This window comes from Chelonoidis abingdonii, chromosome 5 (assembly GCF_003597395.2).
Source record: "Chelonoidis abingdonii isolate Lonesome George chromosome 5, CheloAbing_2.0, whole genome shotgun sequence".
Classification (NCBI taxonomy): Eukaryota; Metazoa; Chordata; order Testudines; family Testudinidae; genus Chelonoidis; species Chelonoidis abingdonii.
The window spans coordinates 40,454,072-40,463,663 of record NC_133773.1 but is presented as its reverse complement, the minus strand read 5'-3'; positions in this window follow the sequence as shown (position 1 = coordinate 40,463,663).

The following is a 9,592-nucleotide window of genomic DNA, read 5'->3' as shown; positions in this document are numbered from 1 at the left end:
CATTGGCCACTGTCAGTAGACAGATACTGCGCTAGATGGACCTTTGGTCTGACCCGGTACGGCCGTTCTTATGTTCTTCTTATGTTCTTATGCTCCGTTTCCAGGCACATGGGATAAATCAGAGACAGAAACAGCTGAAGATGAAATGTTGCAAGCAGTGATACAAGTGGTAAGTAAAAGAAGGGGAAAAAACCCAACACTGCCAGCCACTGTATTCTGACTATAAGATTTCAGTGATCTCAGGAGTGTTTTTTGAAGGGAACCCAGATCAGGGTTTCCACAGTGATAAGAAGGAAAATATTGGAACAAATATACGAAGGGCTCCTGGGAATGAGGAAGCCAAAAAGGAGAGAGCGAGACATTTTCATCTGTGGCCAGACTACTAGTGATAGTGAAGAAATGGTGAGCAGGTGTGCAGCATATCAGAGTACATAGATTCTGAGCAGAAAGAAGCAACGATACCACACAAAGAACTCGCAATTCCAGAGGACAAAGTTAGAATTGACATGCTCACCTGATTATAATGGACTTTACCAATTTCCCTGAAATAGTAATACTTGAAAATACCACAGCAGCAAGAGGTTGTCAGGTACATTAGATCTATATTTACACATCTTGGAATTCCAAGAACAGTAATAACTGACAAACAGCCCACAATTCAGGAATAGGGAATTGCTAGACTTGGCTAAAATGCATGACTTTTATCATAAAACATCTAATCCCAGATATGATCAAAAGAATAGATTATCTAGATATATAGTATACATAGTGAAGAAATTGTTCAAACAAAGCAAAGGATGCAAGAGAAGATCCATATTTAATACTAAACTACAGAGCTACATTACTATAGGGTAGAAAGTCACCTGCTGAACTCCTCTAACAAATACAAGGCTGAAGAGAGAGAATATGCTAAACTAAAGCACCATTCAAGGTGAAGTGGCCCATTAACTCCCCAGCAGTCACAGAACAAAAAGTAGTTAGTGGGTTACAGATTTATGGCTTATTACAACAAACTGTAACCCACTAAACCCCATTTTTGTCCCATGACAAATTTTAAGAGACCATTCAAGCTGAAGAGGCCCATTGATAATAGTATGAATGGTCCCTTAGAATTTGTGCTAACTACTTATGCTAAACTATCTGTTGAACCTTGTATTTAACTGAGACACACCGAGTATCTTTCCAAGGCCTGAGGAAGAGCTCTGTGTAGCTTGAAAGCTTGTCTTTCTTGCCAATAAAGGTTGATCCAATAAAAAAAAAAAATCTCACTCACCTTGTCTCTCTGATATCTTGGGACAGCCATGAGTAAAATCACCACTACTCCTCTACAACAGACATAAATATGCAGTTACCAGATGAGAGACAAAACACAAAGGCTGACTATGGAGTCAGTGATAGTGAGGAAAAGACTAGGAAAATACGGTCAGACAAAATATTGCAATAAAGGAGCAAAAACTCTTCCGCAGTTAAAGAATAAAGATTTGGTGAGGATTTGGCAAGAAAGGAAGAGTCACCTCACTCATATTCAGTGATCACAAGTCAGGCAAAATCTTATTAAGGAACTGGAAGCACCTGCTCAAGATACCTGACAACTTGGCCAAGACAAGTGAGAACAGACATAAAAGTTGAAAACAATTCACAGACTGACCCTGAACTGTCTGGTACAGGCAGATTTGCCTGAAGGGAGGTTGCAATACAACAGAACATGAAGATTGCTGAAATGTCTTGATAAGTCTCTGAAGAGCTGTGTTAAAGCAAACTGAATAGTTATCAGTTATGGTATTCATAATAGTTTGTTTAACTTTAGTGTGTTCGTTGAGTCAGGAAATTTTAAAAAAGTGATATCAAAAAGGAAAGTTGTGCTATAGAGTAAGTTCTCCAGGAGGTGTGGAGATGCCACACTTACTATACTCTCTATATGCTGTCTTTGGTTTTCTGGGACACTTTGTGCTGGGGCAGAAACAAAGAAGCCCAGGACAGGATAGTAGAAGTCTGCAGCGACACTAGCAGTAGGAAGTTTGTTACCTCATTTCTGTATATAGTTCCTGTTCTTAACAAAGGGTGTACCCTGACCTTGGCCTCTGCTTGTCAGTAACATTCCAGAAGACTGGAATAGGGCAAATATAGTGCCCATCTATAAAAAAGGAAATAAGGACAACTCAGGGAATTACAGACCAGTCAGCTTAACTTCGGTACCTGGAAAGATAATGGAGCAAATGATTAAGCAAGAAGATATCACCTAGAAGATAATAAGGTGATAAACAACAGTTAGCATGGATTTGTCAAGAACAAATCATGTCAAACCAACCTGATAGCTTTCTTTGACAGAGTAACAAGCCTTGTGGATGGGGGCGGAAATGGTAGATGGGGTATATCTTGACTTTCGTAAGTGATACTGTCTGCATGACCTTCTGATAAACAAACTAGGGAAATACAACCAAGATGGAGCTATAAGAAGGTGGATGCATAACTGGTTGGAAAATCCTTCCCAGAGAGTAGTTATCAGTGTTTCACAGTCATGCTGGAAGGGCATAATGAATGGGGTCCAACAGGGATCAGTTCTGGGTCTGGTTCTGTTCAATATATTCATCAGTGATTTAGACAATGGCATAGAGAGTACACTTATAAAGTTTGTGGACAATACCAAGCTGGGAGGGGTTGCAAGTGCTTTGGAGGATAGGATTAAAATTCAAAATGATCTGGACAAACTATGAAAATGGTCTGAAGTAAATAGGATGAAATTCAATAGGATAAATGCAAGTACTCCACTTGGGAAGGAACAATCAGTTGCACACATACAAAACAGGAAATGACTGCCTAGGAAAGAGTACTGCAGAAAGGGATCTGGGGGTCATAGTGGACCACAAGCTAAATATGAGTCAGCATAACACTGTTGTAAACAAATCAATACGTCAATATGGGATGTATTAGCAAGAGTGTTATAAGCAGGACATGAGATATAATTCTTCTGCTCTACTACAAGCTGATTAGGCCTCTACTAGATTGTGTCCAGTTCTGAGCACCACATTTCAGGAGAGATGTGCACATATTAGAGAAAGTTCAGAGCAGAGCAACAAAAAAACAAAAACAACAAAAAAAAAGATTGAAAAAAAATAGGGTTTGTTTAGTATGGAGAAGAGAAGACTTAGAGCTGACCTACTACACAGTTGGGTCAACATAAGGCAGTTTATGTCAACCTAGGTTGTTACAAGGAGGAGGGAGAAAAATTGTTCTTCTTAACCTCTGAGATAGGACAAGAAGCAATGGGCTTAAATTGCAGCAAGGGCAGTTTAGGTTGGACATTAGGAAAAACTTCCTGTCAGACTGGTTAAACACTGGAATACAATTGCCTAGGGAGGGTGTGGACTCTCCATCATTGGGGATTTTTAAGAACAGGTTGGACAAACACCTGTCAGAGAGGGGCTAGATAATACTTAGTCCTGCCTTGAGTGCAGGGGACTGGACTAGATGACCTCTCGAGGTCCCTTCCAGTTCTATGATTCTAAGATACTCTAGCAGAGAAGGGAAATGGAAGGAAGACTGAGGAGAGGGTGTTGAAGGGCAGTGGCTGCTATTCCAGCAGAGAGGCTGGAACATTGATCTGAGAGGGGCTGCCCTTCAGCCCCATGGCCTGCCTGTGAACTGAGAATTATTTCATTGTAATTACAACAGGTATGAATGTGGCTCATCACCAGTATGAGTTAGAAGGTAGCTCAGTCCCCATGCCTATTCAATGGCTTCTGTGCTGAGACTGACCACAAGGATGCTAAGTGGGATTAGTTTTGCTAGTACATGGGAGACATAAAGCCTGGAACAGAGACGGACTGAGCTGCAGCACCCTGACCTATGTATAGCTTGGGGCTGTGGCGTGCGGTGAGCTCTATTCCCTTGTCCCCGATTAGTTTCCAATGGACATTTGGCAATGAGGGATGAATTCCAAGCAGCAAACCTTTGCCTACTCCAAGTTTTTTTTTATTTTACAGACCAAAGATATTCTAATTTTCTGCCCCAAAACTGTTAACGGAGTTCATATGGGGATCATAACTATCTTGTTTTTATTGAACAAAGTTCTGGTGATGAGTTAAAAGAAACACTGGAGAGAAGATAGGTATGTATCTTTTGCTTTAATACCAATAATTTTTAAAGTGCCCTCTTGTAATATAAAGAACCCTGCATTTTACAAAGATAGCACAAAACAAGATCAAAATGTACAGAAATAAAACAAATGGTGTATGAGAGTCAACTGTTGACTGTGGGCAAAGAACTGGCAGCAATTCAGTTTGCCTACAATCTTGACAGGCATGTCTCTTTCTGATGGTGAAATCAACATGCTTCAGCAAAAGCTCAATAAGCAGCTCTGAGTATTTAAATCTCACTCTTTCCATCAGGAAATTGCCTGTGCTGTCTTGTCTCACAGCTACATTATGTCTCATTACAGGTCCTCCCTGCTGTATAGCTTGGACATAAGTATTGTTGGATAAAAAAGTGCTCACAGAGCATCTGTTAAAGCAGCAGAGAATCCTGTGGCACCTTATATAGTCTATAAGGTGCCACAGGGTTCTTTGCTGTTTTTACAGATCCAGACTAACACGGCTACCCCTCTGATACAGAGCATCTGTTGTTAAAGGTCCCCCATCAATACATTGCAGATGACTGTGATGTTTTATACAGGCATTACTGAAGAAGTTGAAAATTTGAAATCATTAGAGCATTAAAGCATTTAGAAACAAATCCTTGTGCAAATGGAAACATTTTTGTTCCTCCTGCATGTGTTCTTCCTTGGATCTGCAGATTCTAATAGCTGCCTTGAAGCTAAACTTCTTACCTCTGACTCCTCCAGGTCCAACTCCTCCCATTGAAGAGACAGCCAGTACAAATAATTTCCAGAGCTGTAGAAGAATCCACATTACAATTTTACTGCTATTAAAGTAAAGGATGACTCACATTGCCAGAACTTTCTATTGCAGGGCATGGACTGGAGTACATTCTCATGACATACAGGTGCTCATAACATTCCAAACTTGAAGCAACTTGAAGGCCTGGCTGAAATTGTCGACCTGCCAGATCCATGAAAGGTGTGCATAAAAGAACATTTTTTTTTCTTGGTTAGGCCCATAGATTCCAACAGAGTAGTTAAGACTAGTTTGCAGCAATACTTGCGATGGAAGGTACCTAAGCCATGTAAAATAACCATATACAGTTTCAGATGATTAAAGTAATGAAGGGTATTGAAGGAGTACTATATGCATGCCTCACCAGGGTCTGTATATCTCCTTTCGAATACTTAGTGAAAGTATGGAGTGGTGAACAGATTGCTGATCTACTCATTTTTTTCATGTTGAGCATGCAGCTTCTGTTCTCATGTGATTTCCATTGATCTTGGGGAGTAAGCTTTGATTTTTAACAAAAGGAGTTTTTCATTTTATAAGTTTCTGATAATGCACCATTTGAACCATTTTACAATGGTGGACTTAGAAGTCCCATTCTCCCCTGTTTCCACCTCCTGGTTATTTCTGGATGGACTAAGAATCCACTTGAATAGCTCTCCAAAAACAATTTCTAGGCCCCATCTGTCCAAGGCGGTAACGAGGCAACTGGGAGAGAAGTGCATCATTCTGCCTCTAGACAAATACTTATCCTGGGTGATATGAGTGGTAAGTCATATTTTCTGTTTGAGGCAGCTCTCTTGGATAAATCTGCTCTGGATCTGCATCCTATGTCTATTCTAATCTATTAATGTCCTTTCTCTGATACCTGGAGGACTGTTATTCTCACAAGGAAAGTTTCCTTCCACAATAGAGTGTATACTCAACAGAGGCCATTTGGTCGAAATTAAGTACTTTGTTTGGGAACACATCAGTTAAAGTAGCTGCAGAAACACCTGATAAGTCAGTCTGCCACCTGAATTTTTAGAAACTGCTAGAAATGATCTGGTTTGCAATTCAGCATTCTATTTCCAAACCCATGTGCCAATCAGTTTAGCTTAATTCATTTTTCACACAGAGATTTAATGTACTTTAGTTAAGAGCTTGTCTACACTGAAAAAATAATTTGCATAAAGGTAGAGTCTGAAGTTAAAGTGGAATCGCTACTCCCAATTAATTCTGGGTGTGGACGCTCTTATTTTGGAATAAAAGTGGTTTAGTCCAAATTAGCTCAATCCACAAAGTCTTTCTTATTTTGAAACCTTAATTCATTGCAGAACACTTCCCTTAAAACAGCGTTATAATATTCTTACCTATTCTCAGAAGGAAGTTGTGAACATTAATGTTTGTACAGACCTTTGAAAATAAAAACTTGTGTGTGAGTTTTACAGTAGATTTCTACATTAATAATGAATTTACATATCAAATACTAAAATAATCTGAATTTGATAAGACATTAGATATAAATAGTGGTTTACAGGTTACACCCTGCCTCAGACTACATAGTACATTGGGAGAGTAGGGAGAGAAGGAAGAGGTAGCTTCTTCCTCCTCCATCCAACCATAATAAGTGGGGCAGAATCCAACCCTGGGATTTTTAGCATCTCTCTAAGTAATTGTATGGAAAGTGTCACAGAAGGAGGTATAGTATGCTAGCCAATGGGTGTGTCCAGCTGTCTAGTGCTGGCAGCACAGGATAGATTGCACACCCCTCGAAGGAGCAGCAAAGCACATCCCACTGCAATTTATCCCTTACACAAATGTGCTACAGATACTAATAGGGATAAATTCAATTGGATATCTACATAAAAGTAATCGGGTCTAGTAAAGATGTATTATAGATTTGTATTACAGTGGTTTCTAGAGGCCCTAATTGGAATCAGGCCCAATAGCTAGAGGCGGTTTCTGCCCTACAGAGCTAATACACTAAACATACACATGAAAAGGGAAACAGAAGTGAAGTAACTTTCCCAAGGTTATAAAGCAGCTATGTGGTTGAGCTGGGAACTTATTTTGGCATTCCAAACCAGTGCCCTGTTTCCTCCATTAGAGAATGATGCCTTTTCTACAGATTTTTAAAGCCCTCCCATAGAATTCTAGAATGGGGATATAATTTTGTATTACAGTCTATGGATTTTCAGTGATATATTTGCTATTCCATTCTAAAGAACTTTTCCACTAGGAATCCCAAGTCTCCCATTCAAGCCCTCTCCAAGGCCTACTTGCTTGCACTTCTCCTCCAAGAACCAGGCAGGAGCAGAAGTTTAATTATAAAAAATGGAGAAGACAGCAGCAACAACAAAAAGTAAGGGTAGGAAAGGAACTTTCCTTTGGAAAGGAAACTTTTCAAAGCTAATTGATATCTTGGAATTACCTAGCAAGTTGTTGAACGAAATAGTGACTGGTAATGCACCATATTTGCAGAGTCCTGTTTCAGTGGAATGTATTTACAGTTATCTGAGTTTAGAAAATATGTATTTCTGATATGGACCCAAATCACCAAGTGCTTTTCTGTTTCAGTAGCCACGTGAACAGAAAAAGGCTGATGACGCTTTGGAACAGAAATTCTGTAGGTGGACAAGAATAATGAGCCTGCTGGTTTGTTGTCAAGAATCCAGAAGAGACAGAAAAGTACATGTAGCTTTCTTTGTCAAAACAGAAAAAAATATTTAAATTTATTGATAGATGAGTACAAAACCTTGTTTACAGGTTTGGCATTTCTTTAAATGGGGGAAATGCTACAGTCAACATAAGAAAATAGTTTGTATGATTTTTTTCCCTCTTCATCATTTGTCTCTCACCTATTCTCTGTCAAGACAGAAATCAATAGCAGCACATTGACAGAACCCAGATTGGCTTGAAGCTCCACCAGTATATAGCATCCAGGCAGTCAAGTGTGATGTATTTAATTCATGCAGCACTTATTACTTTCAAGCTTTCTTGTCAACAAGAAAGAAAATATGGATCTGAAAAGCAAACAAACAAACCTTGAAAGGTATTTCCTCCTCTCCCGGTTTAAGTTTCCTGTCTCTGCTTTGATTTCTGTGCTTAGTACCAGGGCCAGCTCCAGGTTTTTTGCCGCCCCAAGCAAAAAAAAAAAAGGAAAAAAAAAAAAAAAAAAGCTGGCGTGCCGCCCCTTGAAAAGTGCCGCCCCAAAGAGCCAGAATGCTGCTCCTTTAGAAGTGTCACCCCAAGCACGTGCTTGGAAGGCTGATGCCTAGAGCCCGCCCTGCTTTGTACATGTATATCACCGTAAAATGTGGCAGCTCGTTGCCCCATGTGTTCTAAAATGTCTTCTGATTCAAGTTTTTAAACCATCCATTTTGTGATAATTTCTCTTTTTGGGCACCCGTATAACAAACGGTGACATTTTATGATAAGCTGCATTTAAAATTGCATTAATCTGAGGTCAAGGATAATGCAGACCTGTACCAGTGAGTTTTAAGTTTACATTTTCAGATGGCTTCCCGTTTTGCAGGTAAAGGCTACAGTCCCAGAAGTTATACCTGCCTTTTGTGTCCATAGTTAGTTGCCAGTGTAAAACCTATTGCATGAATGGTAATGTACCCGATTTCTGCCTGCAACCAAATATCTTATTACTTTGATGGTTAAATATATGCTATTGATTAGTTACTGGCGGGGGAAAAAAGTAGACACTTTTTTTGGTGGCTCAAACTTGCACCCTCTAAGGGGTCACACTGGAAAAAAAACCCTGAAACCAAGGTCTAATCTCACAAATAACCATGATTAGAAAGAAAGGGATAAAGCAGAGCAGCCTCCCCAAGCCACCTTTCAATAGTATAAAAACATGTATATCTACCCTGGTGGTTTGAGAGAGTTTGGACTTTAAATTTGTGACACTGATTTATAGAAACATTGGACTCGCTTCTCTGTTCCAGTCAAACTGTGCTTGGCAGAGCTCTGGGAAGGGGCAAAGATGCCTTTGAGCCACCTTTGTGCTTCCCTTATTTTCAGGTTCCCTGAGGACTGCTCTGACATACATCTTGATGCCAATGGAAACCAGAGGTTATTCTGGCAGCTGGGAATTGGCAGAACAGAGACACTGTAAGCATGCCTCATTTTATTCAGCCATGCTCTCTGCACAGGCACTAGGCCATGTAGGGATTCCCTCTATGCTGGAGGAATTCTTTGGTGGCCAGATTGATCTTCCTGACCTACTGTACTTCAGGGGCACAAAAAGACTGCAAGGGAGATGCCTAGTAACAAAGAATTAGAAAATTATCAAGGTAGCAAATCCAAAGGTTTAAAAATGTGTCTCCTCCACCCACCAGGGCAACAAAAATAGACTGTAATAATGCATAACCCCAGGTGTTAATAATGTGTGGCCTAACCAGTTTTTATTTTGAGAAACTAAATGAAAGAGGAGGCAGAATTTCAGGACCTGGCCTTTAAGGAAACTTGGATTTACTGGTACAGTGATTTATTTCTTTAAAAAAAACATATCCATGTTGTGTATTTGGTTGTCATGGTTTTCGTTCCTGTGGCAACTGAGTTAGATTATCAGGGGATAGCCTAGCCAGCTTCGGCCGGTTAGGTGAGCTCTGTTTCTGTAAATAAATGGTAGTTTTGTGAGCTGTCTGCTGTCTGGCCTCAAGTGATTTCTTCCTAAACCGGCTGCCCCCAAGGATATAACAAGTGGCGACGAT